Source organism: Telmatherina bonti (assembly GCF_933228915.1).
Source record: "Telmatherina bonti genome assembly, chromosome: 3".
In the NCBI taxonomy this organism is placed as follows: domain Eukaryota; kingdom Metazoa; phylum Chordata; class Actinopteri; order Atheriniformes; family Telmatherinidae; genus Telmatherina; species Telmatherina bonti.
This window is the reverse complement of record NC_136621.1, coordinates 30527613-30544855: the sequence shown is the minus strand read 5'-3', so window position 1 is coordinate 30544855 and position 17243 is coordinate 30527613. Positions and strand designations below refer to the sequence as shown.

At 37.3% G+C, this 17243-nt stretch overlaps 1 protein-coding gene across 1 annotated transcript in view; it reads left to right on the top strand.

The window, feature by feature from the left end:
• Window positions 1-202: 202 nt before the first annotated feature.
• tet2 (tet methylcytosine dioxygenase 2) overlaps window positions 203-17243 on the top strand; it is a 29956-nt gene continuing 12915 nt past the window's right edge. The window contains exon 1 of the mRNA XM_079264496.1: window positions 203-552. The gene's annotated coding sequence lies outside the window, so the exon portion shown is untranslated. The remainder of the gene's footprint in view (window positions 553-17243) is intronic.

Here is a 17243-nt window from a genome sequence, read left to right as displayed (position 1 = left end):
GAAGGGGGTGGAGGCAGCTTCTACTCTGGTTCAGTCAGACAGTTGAGACCAGCAATATTCAACAAAAAGTGCATTGGGGGTGGAGTCCTGCCCTGTTCACAAAAATCCACTCCAGTGCTTGAGAGTAGCCATCATAGTGTTCACTATTGTGTACGGCTGAGGGAAGAAGAAAAAAAGAGGGAGCTGAAGGGGGGAAAGAAAACCTGTCTCTTTGTGTGAGAAGGACTCAGCAGGAAAGTGATTTTGTGATTATTTGAGTTTGTCACCAAAGCAAGGCTCTTCCTTCTAAGCTCTAACTACATCTTTTGCGCTACTGCTGACTTAAACCAGAGTCACACATGAGTGTGCTTCTCAGGCCGGCAAAACAGCGACACCCGGGCTTCTCCTGATGATGAGAGCCAACGTCAGACTGGTTTCCATGAATATTGATGTGGAGGATAGACTGTTTCATAGAACAGAAGGAGGCAAGATGGCTGCCCTTTAGGATTTGTTGAAGAGAAGATCCAGACGGTTTGTTGGAATTTCTACAAAGTGGAGGGACATAGAAAGAAGGTGAGAATTTGCTCAGTTTATTAATCCTGTGTTGACCCTTTACCCCCGTAACCTTGGTTGCATTTTTAGTCTTTTCTTTCTGTGTGTGTGTGTATGTGTGTGTCAGGTGAGGCACAGCAGATATCCCCCACCGTAAAAAAAAAAAAGCAAGAGCCAACATAATGAGGGGATATTAGATAAAGCTACTCCAACATGGCTGACAATTTTCTTTCTTTCTGTTCTCTCTCTCTTTTTTTTTTTATTTTGTTGCCGGCTAAAATTTAAAGACACTGCCCATGTCCTCTTGTGTGTCCTGTATTCACTCCACATTCTTGCTGCTTTTGACTGCATTTAAAAAAAATGGTGTACTAACACTGCTTGTTCATGAGTTTTTCTTGATGCTAAATTTAAATGTCTGTACGAAGCTATTCCTTAACATTTCAACCTACTGCAAATATTTAAAAAAAAATCTTAAATATGTGTTAGGCTAAGTGGTATATATGTGTTATTGACATTTATATGAATCTATTACAGAGCAAGGATATATGTCTTTATAAATAAATGTATTCAGATCCAGATTCAGACCCTCTGAAGCCTTTTGGCTTCTTATCCATTGTTTTGTCTGTGCTTGTTGTTCAGAGGGATTAAATGTGGCAGAGTAAAAGTCCAACCTGGACATGTCTGTCACTGAACGCGTAGTATCTGTACGGTAGTAGAGCAGGAATAGCTTGTGGCTTTGTGCATCTCTATGAATCAGCCTTTAATGCTTTCACCACTAAATGACACACAGACACAAAGACGAATCCCAAGGTGGAGCAAAAGACAGGAGAATTGAGGTGGCAAAGCGTCAGGAAGACAGGCAAGGTCAGGGAGCTCAGAGGGACATGAAACTCTATCCTACCACACCATTAACTGAAGGGAACAAGAATGTTAATTTTGCAGCAGATTTTTCTCTTTTCTTCCTTCTTCTTTTTTTTTTTTTTTTTTTTTTTTTTGTTTGAACTAACCTGGAGGGTTAACAGAAGTTGTTGCCACAGAGGAACAACTGAAACAGTTTTCCTCTTAAAAGTTGGCTGAACTTTAAGTAACAGGATATCAACAAACACATATATTTGTTGCATTAAAGCAGACAAATTATGCTGAGGTGCTCTTGTGGAAACAAATATTTACAAATGAAAAAAAAAAACAAACTAGAACCTGTTTGTAGCTTACAGAACAGTAAGCTTATACGCAAAGAAAAACTTGAATGGTTAGCTATTTAATTAGCAAAGCACAAAACAATGAGATGATCACCTAGATATTCTTACAGTCAAATAAATGACAGAAGAATGAAAATGCATATATGTCATAAAACCTCATTTGAATATACAAATAGCAAAGTAGTTGTTAGTTGTTTTCTTTTTGTAAGTGCATCAAAAGCTACTCTAAGATCAACATCTGAATGGGCTATTAGGATACAACACATCTCCTGTGGAGTCTGCATATTGGGATTTGTGTATTCCACTAACTGCAGTCAAAATATTGCAACAGCATGGCTTCAGGTCACAGAGTAAAGTAAAAACCTTGAAGGTAGGAAGGACTCATCGGCATTTAACTGGGCATTTTGACTTGGCAGCACAATTAGCTTTGAATGATCAGAAACCATCTGCTACAAAAGGAGACCTTTTTGTATTCTCGGTGCTGGAGGAGCACGGTTAAAGATGGTTTTAAGATAAGAAGGAAAAGAGGAACATAAGACAGTGTTTATTTTCTTCTTCTGAATAAATCAGAAATAACAAAACAGAAAAAGAAAAAGCTCTAAAAACAAACAACGCTTAATGGAGTCCTATTTTAGTAACAATAATGTTTTTTTGTCAAACTTTCATTCAGACATTTATGGTGAAAAAACAAACAAAACAAGGCAATGGGATGGCTGTGTTTTGATATGGCTAATATGGTCATTGACCATGGAGTGTCAACATGTGTGCTCGAGCTAGGAAGATCTCTATCGTAGAATATGTTGTGACTGCTTTAGATCAGGTGATCCAGGGGTCGCATGTGATCACACTAGGATATATACATGTGGGTGTGTTTCAGTCATCCTACTGACCCACAACCATATTTAGAAACATCAGACAATGTCTTGTTAAATGGTCATATAGAAGAACTACATTACCACATTGTTTGGATAAACTGAATCTAACCCAGAACATTGCCTGCTAAGAACATTTTATTCATAAAAACTATGTAGGTATGTAGCTTGTATTTCCCTTAAGCCACTCTATGTGCAGGATTTTTTTATTTAAAATGCTTCTCCTTATCTAAAAGTAAAAATCAGATTCAGACAAGAGCTTTTCTCTTCTGTGTCTACATGTCTGCTCTTACATCAGTAACTGAAAAGGCACCAGAGCATTATTAGGGCTACGGGGGGCTGGGTGGGGGAAGGGCCATATAGATCAATCACATGCACATAGCTTCTCTCATCTCTCCACACCTACAGATAAAGCCGCGCGGTTGGATTGCTTCTTCTTCATGGCTGTAAGCCCCCTTTAAGTCACTCCCCGGGCAAAGACAATATCACCTTTGGGATAAATGTCCAGTTGCCATAGCGTTCTACAACAATGCTGTCCACTTACAATGCCCAAGCCCGTACCCAAGCCCTCACCTCTGACCCTGCTCTGTCCAACCCACATATCATTTTTCCACCCAGGGGCTGTTGCACAAAGGACATAAAAACAAGGATAGTTACAGGTTAGACATTTTACACTGCACAACCTCCTTGCTGGTCATAGCTCAACTGCTTCCTCAAGACAAAATGGCGAGATACTGAGAGTTGTATTGATTTTTACAAATATTGATTTCCCTGTTGTGTGCTATTGGGGGTTGTTTTTCTATGGCGAACAAGAGAGAAGCTGCAAACCACAAGCTATTGCCTCTGCAATGGAGTCACAGTGCTATGATATTGTTTGCCTGCATGTTTAGTTTACACATTTGCACAGGTCGCACCATCAACGGTGAACTGCTAACTGATTTTTTTTTTATATTTCTGCCCATAACTAACTGTTTTATTCTCACATATCTCTGCACAGTTTTGATATAAATATTAAGTTTAGTGTCATTGTGTCATTTTTTTGCAACATCTGCATCAGTATAACCATTAGTGGAAAGTTTATACATGTTTTATGCAGCAATCAGTGCTGAAAGATACAGAAAGCACCGAAATGTCCTTTGAGAGAGGGATCCTCTATTCCTGTAGGTTACGTCCAAGAATGTCTGTGCTTTATAAAATATCTTCTAATAAAAGCCATGTGAGTAAAATATATTAGGTATGAAATTCGTACCAAACTAGATCCAGATTCCTTTTGGAATCTGGGGCCCTTGCACCCATGGGTTCCTTATGTTGTCAAAGAAACTGTGTGTATCCGTGGCTTGGGACAGGTTAGGTAGTCAGCTGACATTGTAAACCAGTAATGATACTTTTATGAGTCTTGGATACAAAATGTTATCTGTAATTGCCACACCACATGCCATACCCTATGACTTCCAAATACGGCTTGTTGTCTTCCTCTTCTATGAAGCTGTAGGTTGTTAGCCGAGCTGAGGCGTAAATATGGGGGGGGGGGGAGTGATAAGGCTCTGTTTGAGTGGCGCAGGGCTGGAGGGAGTGTTGCTGGCCGTGTGAGCCTGTATCGATGTCAGGGTTTACCTCATGGGTGAGACAGCGAGGGCAGCAACTCAAAAGCTTCCTCCACGTGAGTACACGCACATGGCCGTTCTGTTTACAAACACTATCCTGGCATTCCGCGGGGAGAGAGGCAAGTGCGATGTTACGTAACTGCCCCAAAGCGAAGAGCATCTCTAGCCATTTCTCACCAGGTTGCTCCTCCTAAGCTTAGACATCGTTCTTCAATGATTACTATTCCTGTTTATGATTCTATTAGTGAAAAACCACAGTCGAAGCACAGTTTATTCCTGAGAACGTAGCAAGACTGCAACCAGGAAGTTTTTTTTTTACGTCTTTTCACAAAGTCTGGGCGAAGGCCTTTTAAAAAGAAGCAGATTATTGGATTAAAATGTAATCTCATAGGTTTCTTGAAAGTTTCAGAAAAACAAACCAAAATTGCAATATTTCCATGGTTTCAAGAAGAAAGCCTTAACACGTATATGAAACACCAATCTGGGCACACATCCTGGTGGTCTTGTCAAACACGACCAATAGGGCACAGTGTTACCTTATTATGCTCAACTGCTTTACAGCAATTATTTATTGAAGATATTGGCTTTCTAAAGATTTTTATGAACCTTTACTAATTAAAATTAAACTTAGATCTCTTGAAAGTATACAGTCCTCGCAAATATAGTAAAAAGTGACCCAACCTTTTACTAAACTCTGACCTTTGCTAAGTTTTTACCATCAAAATGTATAGAGACCCATCAGTTCCAGTTAGGTCAAATCAACGATGATGAAGGCGCATACCAAGAGGTTCGACCTCAGACAGTCATTGTGAAAAATAGCTGTCAAAATGTATTTTCTGCTAAAACAATGTGTCAGATGTTGATCAATATCTGACTAAATGATTTTAGTAGTTAATGCCCCAACAAAGAAATGAAAAACTGCTGTCACAGCAAAATCTAAAAGACGTCCATAAGACATAGTGTCTTTTAAAATGGATGTCGGATACGAATCGTTTTGCTGGTTGGAGGTGTCCCTAAGGTCCCATAGGCCCCTGTTGTCTCCAAAAAAACACACAGACAGCTGGTCCTGATTGTGATCTTGAAGCATAACCAACCAAACGCCCTGAATGACATCATTTACTACTTTGAAGGACTTGGACTCAATATAAGGTTTCCTGAGTGGAATGTACAAGTGCAGCAGCTGGGTTAATGTGAGCTATCGAGCTTAAAGTCAGCCAGACCAATTTGGATCCATATATGTATCTAAATTGCAAACCTGTCAGTGTTTTTATTGCTATGATTCTGAATGAACAAAAACTTGTGGATGTGATAAGAAACATATTCAAACAATAATTCTCTGGAAAAGACACTTCCTAAAACATTCTACAAATGCGGGAGCTGCATATAAAGCTACGGTGCAGAAAAACATAAAATTTGCTTTGCTTTACAGCTCAAATTAGCAGGAAAATTTTATTACTGTTTATCTAACAAAGTGCAACATTTGACATAATGTGTTTACTTTAACGCAATGGTAAAAAAAAACAGATTTTCATTGCTTTTATTTCTCATTTAATTCTTAAGATTAAACAAAGGACTCCTTTGGCCGTTTCACAGGAGTAATAAAAAATAAAAAATATCCCTCACTCAGGAGGATTTGTGATTTTTGGTCAATGAAAGTCACATGCCTCTTACTCAATGAAGGGAAAGAGGAAGCTTAGCAAAGTCAGCAGGTTGCGTTTCTCAGAAATCACTGATTAAAGACTGTCACCATATTTCACCACTTTTCAAATGGCAATTATTTATTATTTAAAGTTATGATGGGCACCACTAACAAATATTTTGATGCCAATGGATATTTAAACTTTTAGGTTGTTAAAGTTGACTTTAGTTTAGCAGCCTAAATGTATTAAACGTGTAGAATAGTTTTCTAATAATTTAAAATGTTTCAAATTACAGCTAATTTTTTACGATTCTTGACAGCCATGCTATCCTTCATTTCTTTGGTCTCTCTGTTCACTTTTTGGATGTGAATTGTGCAAGATAGAGATTTAAAAAAATGTGTTCATGTAAACTTACAATTTTGTGCACCTCACTGGGATTTGTGACTGAATTTCTTCTCACATTTCACATATGAACTGGAAAAGAAATCTTCTCTGGATTCATTCATTGCACCTTCACTTCCTAAAGTTACACGACCATAATGCAAGTTTACTGCTGTGTTGCACAAGAGCAAATGTGAGTTTCTGAGTATGTGCCACAAGTAAAGCACTGGCAGAATCGCCCTGATCTTACAGAAATACGTGAAATAACCACCAGGTCTCATCGCTTATTCATTCGGCACATAATTGTTCAAAATGATCTGCTGTGATCACAGAAATCAGGGTAATGTTCCATGTTGAAACTTTGCTGTAATGTCTGCTCAATTTTTTGGTTCCAAACAATGGAATAAAGATACAAGTAACATTTTCTAATGTCTTAAAATAAAGTTTTGAATATTTCCATTGTAATTTCACAAAATAAACCCCTGTACATTCATAAAAGTGTTACACTCTAACATAATCTTTGAGTGTGTATTGGTGTGTGTGTGTGTTTCTTGTATGTCTTTTTTTCTCTCTTTTCTTTTTCAACATCATCAGATCATTTTGAATGAAACCTGGCCTCAGAGTCTTGGTTAGTTACATGATGTTACTGAAAGGATCATTTTGTTCTCCTATTATCTCTATTATTGGTATTGATAAGAAGAGCTTGATTGGACACTAAACAACTCATTCAAATTACTTCCTCATAGCATATCATTCAAAAAGTTTCGCACAACATTTCATAGATTTGCTACATATTTCCAGCAGCAGGAGTGATCAGTCGAGCTCAGTGCGGTGATGACTGCGACCGAATGTTGACGCGGTGGCCGATTGTTGATGGCCGATTCACATGTCTGCCATCTAGCGTTGGGAAGAGGAAACAGGTTTAAGGTTTCAGTCAGGACACATGGCCTGGTGCTTGTTAAAATTTTGTGACTGTAGTGCTATAGTTAGAGGGTTGACTTTACCTTTAGTTCTGTGCTCCCAGCACTTAATTTCCAACAACTAAGTGCACAGTTTTGAAAAACATGTAAGTATTAAAACCTTTTGGTCATTTCACGTATTTCTGTGTGATCAGTTTGTATAAAGCAGAAGTGCACAGCAAGGCAACGTAGACTATTCTGCACTCAGTCGAGCTGTGTAATGTTTAGACCAGATGGGCTTTGAAGCACTCATAAGATGGTCACCATGACTACCGTGCACTCAGAAAGAAATTAACTTTGCTCCGAGCACAGTTCATCAAGTTAGTCAGATATATTGACTGTTGCATTGTCGACAGGGTTGGAGGGGAAAAGAGGAAAAGAGAGCGAGAGGTGGTAGGAGGGAGAAACATAGCACTGCAAGGAGTTGGGGGCAGGTCACTGGGTTTCTACGTTCAGGAGCTCATTTCTTAAGTCTCCATGTGATGCAGCTTGAAGGCACAAAGAAAGTTTAGACTCTCTGTGTGAGCTTTGCTTAGGAAGCCTCCAAGCCAGGCATACTTTATTTTCAGACTGCATTGACTGAACAGGTGAAAAGATAAAAGTCCAAGATTGGGAGGTTTCATTTAGATGTTCAGGATCGACCTGTTCTGGGAAACACCCCCATGTAGTGGCAGTGGAGGAGAGGTTAGCCCATTTGATCTATGACACTCTGTTCTGTTTAGAGAAAGCACTTTGGTGGATTTTGTAAACATATAACACAAAATTAAAGTTGCTGTCTTCTCCTTCATAAGGTGTTTAAACTGGATTTGTTAACATAAAGCAGAACAGGCTGGTTTCAGCAGACAAAAGCAACACATGCCAGCATGGTGTTTTGCATGCGAGTGTTTGTAGTTTTCCCAGAATACCAGGTAAACGAGTTGTATCAGAAATGTGTAGAGGTGGGGTTTATCCCCTGAGTTACTCATGCCGGTGTTGTCTACAAGAAGAACTCGAATTTTGTCATCTCTAAACTTTTGTCAGCTTGCCATTCACTGAGTCATCCGTTAAAACTCTTTCATTCACCCATACATTTAGTGTACAAATGTGTCATTTACACATCATGCTAAAACGTGTATGTCTTCGTAATCACAGTAAATGTCAAGGAACAAAAAGTTTTTCATCTAGCAGGAGCAGAAACAAACAGAAACTTCTTCATCCTCCCAACAAGGAGACAGTGGCATTTTTAATGCATATTAATGTTGTTCATAATTATTTCTAAATTCCTGAAAATGCTCTCTTTACTCTGTATGACACTATTTATCAAGTAGTTTTGCCTTAGCAATAATATTTAGTAATGAAGTTCTCAATGAAGATCATTATTATCCTAACCTTTTCCTTTTTTTATGTTTTTTTTTCTTTTTATTTTACCTGGTCACCGGTTTACCAACTAAATAGCACCTTTTACTATTAACTTGGGACTATTGCAGAATTGTTTGTTTCACTTAGACTATTTGAATTCAGTGCTTCATCAGGATGATTTTAGGCAGTCTTCAGATAGCTATTGCACAATGCACCTCAGGAGTTTGTTTCTGCAATGCATATCTGTCTATTTAAGTTGTGCAGTCTCAACTTTAAAATTTTCCCACTTCCTTCTTATGGGATTCCTGAAAAAACACCAGTCACTTATTTATCTGCCTTTGTTTAGGTTTAACTGGCAAAATTTTCAACACTTCAATCTTTAGGCCACTTTCGGTAAATAATTTAATCATTGACTTTATATGCAATATATACAACCAAGTCGCAACAATTATTTGTCCTGACTCAGTGTCACAGAAAACTTGAGTGGTTTTAATGCTAGAGTTAGAAACGATCATCCCAGTACAATCATAGATCACAGTGACAAAAAGCTGTAAAAGCACTGCAGAGGGAACCTCCGCATGTCGGCCACATCTGCCTTGCATTAGACATAAAGAACAATGTCGATTGTACTGATTCCTTGCTCATATGGTGGGGGAGGAGGCTCTCCAGGGAAAAAATTACAAACAGAAGTTTATATCCATTTTGTCTGCCTTGGTATATTGCTCTTGTCATCAGCTTAAAAAAAAATCAAGCTACTAAATGGGATTAAGATGTCTGTGCACGCTTACATAAGTGGAAAAACAAAGAAAAGCTGCAAACATGTATAGTTTAAAGAATTTATCACTTTAATCTTTTAGGAAAGCTGATTTGAATTGGAGTGCTGCTTTTGTATTAAATGACGACAAACAGGTCAGCTACTCTATGCTGCTATGTGACGAAACCACCATACTTTAGTGTTTCAGGCACAAACAGCCTTAACAGGTAACCGCTGAGCTCTGCTTGACAGAGGAACCAGAACGGAGGTTGTGCAATGCATAGTCAGAGCCTTTAGCGGCAACTTCTGTTCTGTTTTGTTAATGGGAACAACATGTGTCACGTGAGTAACTCTCAACATCAAGTTTCTGCATACCAGATAATAACCTTCACTTGTATCTGCTTTCCGCAGTAACCAACACCAAAGATCACTGTTTGAATGGAAAGCACAAGCTTCCTATTTGCAAAGCAAATACGCTGTACTTATTTAAGAATAGGATGAATAGACTGAAGCAGTGGCATACTTCAGCACTTCAGAGTTACATACAGTTAAAAATACAATTACTGGACATTTTGGGAAATATTTTGTTTCTATTTATTCTGAGATCGAATTAAATAATTTTCATAACACCAGGAAATGGGAAGAAGGCAAAGATGGCTGACCAGTGTGAGATCAGTTTTTAACCCAGTGTGTTACTTTCATGTTTAGCTTGTGTAAATAGTTCTGCTTAATGTGTCGGTCAGAATGCGGTTTAAGTGTATCACAATGTTACTGTTACTATGATTCAATGTGAGTGTAATCCAACTTTTACTTAGAAAGAGCCTTCGCCTTTGGGGAAAAACCATTTAATTTTGTTGGGCAGAATATATAAAGACATATATACAGAAATATAAAATACAAATAAATTGTATCGATGCAAAACAAGCAGGGGTCACCATAAATATAAACCACTCTCCTCATTTAATTTTTTCCTATTTGCTGACTGGCCAGTTGCAATCAGCAAGCTGCATACTGGCTACTAATGGTGTTGGTTGTTTGGGCTGTGCATCTTCACTGGCCTCACTGGGATTGTGGTCAGATTGTTTCTGATTATCTTTTCATTGATTTGATTTAATTCCACAATGCTTAACTATGTATTTTATCCTCAATTTTCTCTATTACTTAATATTGGTACTTTTTTTAATCAGTGAATGAAGGCAGTCAGATAATTAAGAACTGCCTTTTTATATATAATGATTGCAAAAATAGGTCTAAATTACATAAATATGAAAAACATAAACATCTGAACAATTAGCCTGCTATTTTCAACTTCAAAACTGTATTTTTTCACTGCCTGAAAATCAAGTAATATCACTGCAATTTTTTACATGATTTATAATGTTTTGTTTTGTTACTACAGCAATGCAGTGTAATCCACATACGCTACCAGTCAAAAGTTTGGACACACTTTCCCATTAAATCCACTGAGAAAGTGTGTCCAAACTTTTGACTGGTAGTGTACACATCGTAATTAAGAAAGAAACAATTAAATACAGCGCTCCTATTAGTTGCAAAGATCTGTACAGTTTATAATTCTGATGACAGACATAGTCAGACATGCCTTAAGAAACAAAAGGGGCATTTTGTTTGTTATGTTAGGCAATGTCATATGTTCAGGCTGATAGACAGAAAAGGCCCGAGTGCACAACCAGCTGTGTGGGCAGCAATAGGCACAAGCATGCCATGTGACAGAAAGCACAAGAGACCCAGTGATACGTGGAACATGAATGAACATCTGTCCAACTGTGCCTGTGGAGCATTTGACCATCACTAACAACACGTGCTATCAGCACATTGTGCTTTTATAAAACTGCGTGTTCTGACCTCTCACACTTTCTTGTCCACTCCTTTAACTTTCCTCTAAACATTTGAGATAATAAAGTCTACCTGGACATTTCACATGTAAGCCATACATCATGAGCTGTCATGTTTTTTTTTTTTAGCCTATCAATGCAAGTGCCTCAAGTATTTATCAAAAGCCTTCTTAAATCTGGAAATTTTTGCTTTTTTTTTTGTTGACTTTTGATTTTTAACAGTTTTTTAAGCATGTGTGCTAAAAAATTCCTGTTCTCATTTCTGGCTCGTATGCAAAGTTGTGAAGATACTGTCAGAGGTCATTAGGTTTGTAGAGCAGCAAGTTCAGTTCTATATTTACCAAGAGGATTTAAAACACTGTAATGCAAATCATGTGACCTAATTACGCTAGTAAAGGGCTGCTAAGGATGAGGTTTCACTAGCAGCTCAGCTGTGCCGTACGAAGCATCTAAGTCCAGTCTGACAGACACGGAAACATTACGTTTACTTTTTGCTGTTAAACATTCATTACCAAAATTTAAGCAATAAATAAGAACTGGGATTTAATTTGACTCTGATTCCTATAAAAAAATATCTGTTATATATTAAGCAAGTTGTTATAGATTTAACAATAAGTTCAAGTCATACAGTGACAGCATTTAGTAAAGCGATTTATCCTTGTAAACAGCCGTCTGTATGACTTTCATATAAATCAGTCGGCAACCAGCCTTTACAAAACGCTATGAAAATTTATAGTCTCCAGACGGTGCACATTTTCTTATCTTTGAAAGAGGAAAATGCAACTGGGCCCTTTTTAGCAATGAAAAGGAAATATACACTTGAGATTATGACCTATTCTTCAAACTACTCTACAAAAAAGGGTTAGCTTGGCAAGCGTGAGGTTGATTTATCTCATCTCTCTCTCTCTTTCTCTTCTTTAAAAGTAGCTGCACAGGTCTCGACCTAAAAGTCCAGAGACCCAAGTCTGCAGGCAGCTGTTGTGGTGGTTAATGTCACATTGGGCTGCCAAGTCACGCCAAACAGTCCACATCTACTATGGCACTTCTCATATTTCACAAGCTCTCTGCGCAAGTCACAAAGTGAGAGACCAGTGCAAGATTAGGCAATACACTGCTGGTCAAAATGGTGCTAAATATCCACATCAACAAGAATTTGTTCCACATATAATTAAATCTTGTGTGGACAAAAAGTCTTGAGCAGAATAATGAACTATTTTCAGTCAAATCATTGGTTCATTCATCCATCCATTTCTATTGGATTGTGGAGCCTGTCCCAGTAGTTGCAGGACACAGTGTACACCCTGGACAGATTGCTAGTCCGTAGCAGGGCTTACTTATCCTTATGCTAATTTTAATGCTAATATTACATAAATTATAGATTTAAAAAATGTACTTTTTTATTCTTACTAAAAAATTTTTATAAATTTTGCTGTCTTCTTAAATAATGTGAAATAGAGTCAGAGTCCTACGGAGTCCTGCAGAGTCCAACAGTCCCCCACCTATGCCAATAAACAATCTCCCAGTTTTAAGGGAAGTGGTCTGCGCCAAAATCTTATACGTTCTTGTTTTTCTCAAACTGCACTTTTCCACCAAGTGTCAAAGAACCAGAAGATATTTTTTAATCTTGCTGATAACCAAACAGAAATCCTCTATACCTAATGCCTCAGTTTTCACAATAATGGAGGACAACCTCACAGTATCACTTGATCAAGTATACACAACCTTTTGCTTTTGATTGCGATAATACTGCTTTTACATACTGTTAGTTTATTTTGATTACTTTATTAGTTTATTTGTCTGGACCATGTGTAAAAACATTTTAAAAAGATGCCTTACCCCAGATTTAGCCTTAGCTAGTTTCCATCTGCAGTCCCTGGGCAGGCAAAGGCAAACAATTTAAAAGGTATTTAAAAATCTACAACAGCTGCACTTACTGTGATTGAATCTTATTTGTTGAGAAAACAACCAGAGTCGTCTAAATAACAATTGAGGGTCAACTTTTATTCTGATCTCACTTTCATGTCCTGATTTTGCCACTTGTTCAAAGACAAACATGTTAAACTGGGTGTTGCTCATTTGGCAACTGGAGCTGTTGCATCACCTGCTTTTCATTTTAGGTCCAATCCTGGTTAAACATTCTAGCTAAGCCCCATAACTCCACACTCATCATGATGCTGACAACTTTACACTGACAATGAATGTCGTCAACACAGACAAAAACGTATTAAATACATAAATAGTGTTTAAGATTTAGATATAAGATTTAAATAGAATTTTAGATTTATTATTTCAATAGAAAATTTAACATGTAGGTATAATAAATGTAACATTTACATTTAAGCTTAAACATATGATTGAAATATATGCATTATAAGACTTCTAGCATTTCTTGTATTCTATTCTATTTTATATTCATTTAGATGTGATTTAAGATATACACTTTTCTATTAAATCTAATGACTTTTGACTGGTAATGCACACACACACACACACACACACACAAAAAAAACATGCAATTTTCTTTCCTATTTTAAGCAATGAGGAATCAGTTTTTAGAGGCAAGTTTTTTTTGGTTGAATTGGGAGATAACTTGACCATAAGTTTTTGCATCAACCCGGACACAATTCTTCAGTGTTTCTTCAGGTTTAGGCAACAGTCATTTCTGTTAAAATCAACAATTTATTGAGATAGTAAAAGCTAATAGTAATGATTTTATTTCAGCACTGTCTGTGAAGTCTTCTCATGCAGCATCTGACGGTGACATGGAAGACTTGTTAAAATCAGCATTTATTATAGGCTACATATATGCTAATTTGAAAGTTCTCTGTGCTTATTATAAACAGCTGCAGGCACCAGATTTGATTCAGGACTATACCAAAAGCAATGTGGTTTGTCGTTGGCAGGAGAAACGTCCCATTAGCCCAGGATACATTCACACCCCAAATGCTCAGAACATATACAGAAAAACCTTACACTAATTTTTACAATCTTATAAAATCCCAATCACAAAAGTGAAAGCTGATGTGTCAATTCTGGCTGCAAGCCACATCCTTTCTTCATCTTTTTCCCATAATGGGTTGAAAGCAGACTCAGCTCTGCCACAGAAGTGTGATACACATCTCTGAAGGTACAACTGATGTAGAGATGTTTGTAAGACTTTTAGAGAGAAATGCCAGCCTCAGAGTGATGAGTTTTCCCAACATCTGTTTTATTTATATTTTACAACAATGGGCAAACTTTTTTAAAACTAATAACTATTAATACCTGCTACCAAATTATTAAACTATGTCATTAAAAGGAAGGATGATGTGACGCAATGATAAACACAACAGATGTGCCTCCATTTTTCCTTTTCTACCAAACATCTCTACAATTTTTTTTTTTTGTAGTGCAAGATGACAACAGAGCGGAGCTTAAATCTGTACATAGTGGCTCAATTCTTTAAATGTACCTTGGCTGCCTGAAAACTAGCATTTTCTTTGAAATAACACATTATACAGATTAGTTTTTACGTTTGTGTTTTTGTTAAGAATTTACAATGCAAATGCAATTTCATGATAAATTGCACAACAAAGACATTGGTCCATGGAAACATATGATTATAGAATTATATAATTGCAACAACAACTAATAGTTGAACAATTAATAAATCTCTTTTTTTTGCTTCAATTTTTTTCTATTATAATGTCAATGTTGCCCCACAGATGACGTCTGAATTCATGTTGCCACATACACATCAACAATGTGATGATGTTGACATTTGCCACTATTGACTGGGACTGAAGTCCCATGTGAGTGAGTAGAGGTTGGTGGGTTGTATAAACCCCCACAGCCTTTAAGTGAAAGGTTGCTGCAAAAGGTTTTACATCGGCCTTTCACTTTTCTACATCAGCGATGACATGTTTAGTTTGCTTCCACCCACTAATGGTTATGATTTAAAGATAAGGGTTTAAAAATACACAGTTAGGGGTGTGAAAACTATTGACTGTCAGGGACTTTGTAATTTAATACTCATTGCTTACAGCTCTGATTAACAACTTCACAAAATGTTATCATTTCACATTTTTTAGGTCAGCATATTAAAACTGTATTAAACATGTAGACTTACATTTGTTTCCAACTGTTTCTGTTGACACTGAGCTGACAGTTTAACATAATTAATGCCGCGATAATAAACAGGGATGTTCCTCAACACCAAGCAACCAGTTAGTGATCTCTCACCACGACTGACCAGACACCAAATTTGCTTGCTGTTTTGGCTGATGAAAATGTTTACAGACTCCAACTATGCAATCAGGACACTAATCAATGAAAAGACCACAGACACTGATGTTCACAGATGCCCCAAATGATTCACACAACTGATTGTTGGCACGGTGTGTAAGGCATCAGTAGGAGATTAGAAATCTATGTGGTATGAAATAATTAATGTTTAACTTAAAGCTGTAAGAGGTGAGTTAATCATAAACTATTTAAAGTTAAAGAAATGTTAGCCGGTTCTGCTGCCACTGAGGAAATCAAAGTTGGGGTTGTGACATGCGAGCCAGTTTTGTAACTGGTATGATAAACAGCAGGCGACAGAGAAGCATCAGACATAAGTAGAGATGAACCTGACGTGTAATTACAGGGCAGAGGTGAGGTTCTGGGAAACGCTTGGAAACAAACAACAACGTAGAGAGACAAAGAAAGTCACTTCTAAGGGGGAAAGGAAGCTTTGCCTGGCATTCAGTTGAAGCCAAGTAAGTCCAGTCGTAATTTAACTGAGCAGAGAGCTCATTCCTTGGTCGACATAAACAACTAGAAAGAAAACTTTAATAGATCAAAGCATTGTAACCACTAGAAGGCATCCATATCACAGCTACTTCAGAGCCATGCCTTTGGCTTTACTCAGTGCTCTAGTTTCAGAGCAAAAATAGGCCTCTCTGCATGTATCATATCTTATAGATAATGAACTGATTGCTGCCAAATGTTTAAAAGGACATATTTAAAGTTGTTGCTGAAATCACTGCATAATTGTTGCGTGTGTCTGGACGTTTGTGCAGAGCCTGGATAGACGTGCACACAGCTGGGATCTCTGGCTTTGTTCTGGGTTTGCAAAGATTTTTTTTTCTTTTTTTTTTTTTTTTTGTTGTCAGTGTGGGTGTATCCAACTGTGACAAGCTGCTTGGCTCTGTTCGGTGCTTTGTAAATCCTGGAGTGTCCCTGAGGAATGGAGCTGCCCTGTAAGCAGCTTAGCACCGATGCTCACCTCTTGACATTGTTGCTGATTTATAGACTGCACCGAGGGCCAGAAAAACAAAGGAACATTCACATGGGGTTGGAAAGAGGAATTTATTTGCTCCCCTGCTGAAGGATGCTTTTATATTGGAAGAGTTTAAAAAAAAACAAAACAGCACTGATTTCTTAACTATGTATTTTATACTATATTTGTACACAAATGTTTTCACAAGTCCTTGTGAAAAACAACGTCAGGTATTTCGTTTGGTAAATCAACCAGAACTGAGTGTAGTAATAAGCTCTGCAATTTGTTATAGGTGGTGTATAATCAATAATAATCACCTAATAGTCTCACTATTTCCTGCTGGTGGAGTAGAGCAGGGAGGAGCTCGCAAGCCCTGCCACTGATAAGAAAAGATTAAGCATCATGTTGAAAATAAAACGGAATTTAAAGACTTAAAAACCGGACATGTACAATTTATGATTTAAAGATGAAATATCTGAACTTTATTCTATTTATTATGCATTTAAATGTAGATATTTTTTGACTGACTCACAGAGGTGTAATATTTGATTGTTTCTATTCCAATGTTGCATATCACATAAATTCCTCTTGTTGCTTGGGTTCAGTTCCACTGGTCACAGTTTTACAGACTAAAATATGAAATTCTAAGTTTTAATATCGTTTTTATCAAAGTACTGAGCCGATCAATTGCAAATACATTAAAGTAAAATGCAAAATCTTTAAGAATTAATAAAGTCGGAAATAAGTAAAACAGCTACATAGGTGGTGTTGGGGAAAATTGTTATGAGTTTGGTTTGTATTAAGTATTAGACATATATGCATTGATTTGCTGTGATCCTGCTGTGTTTTGTGTCTATGCACAAAGCTTTC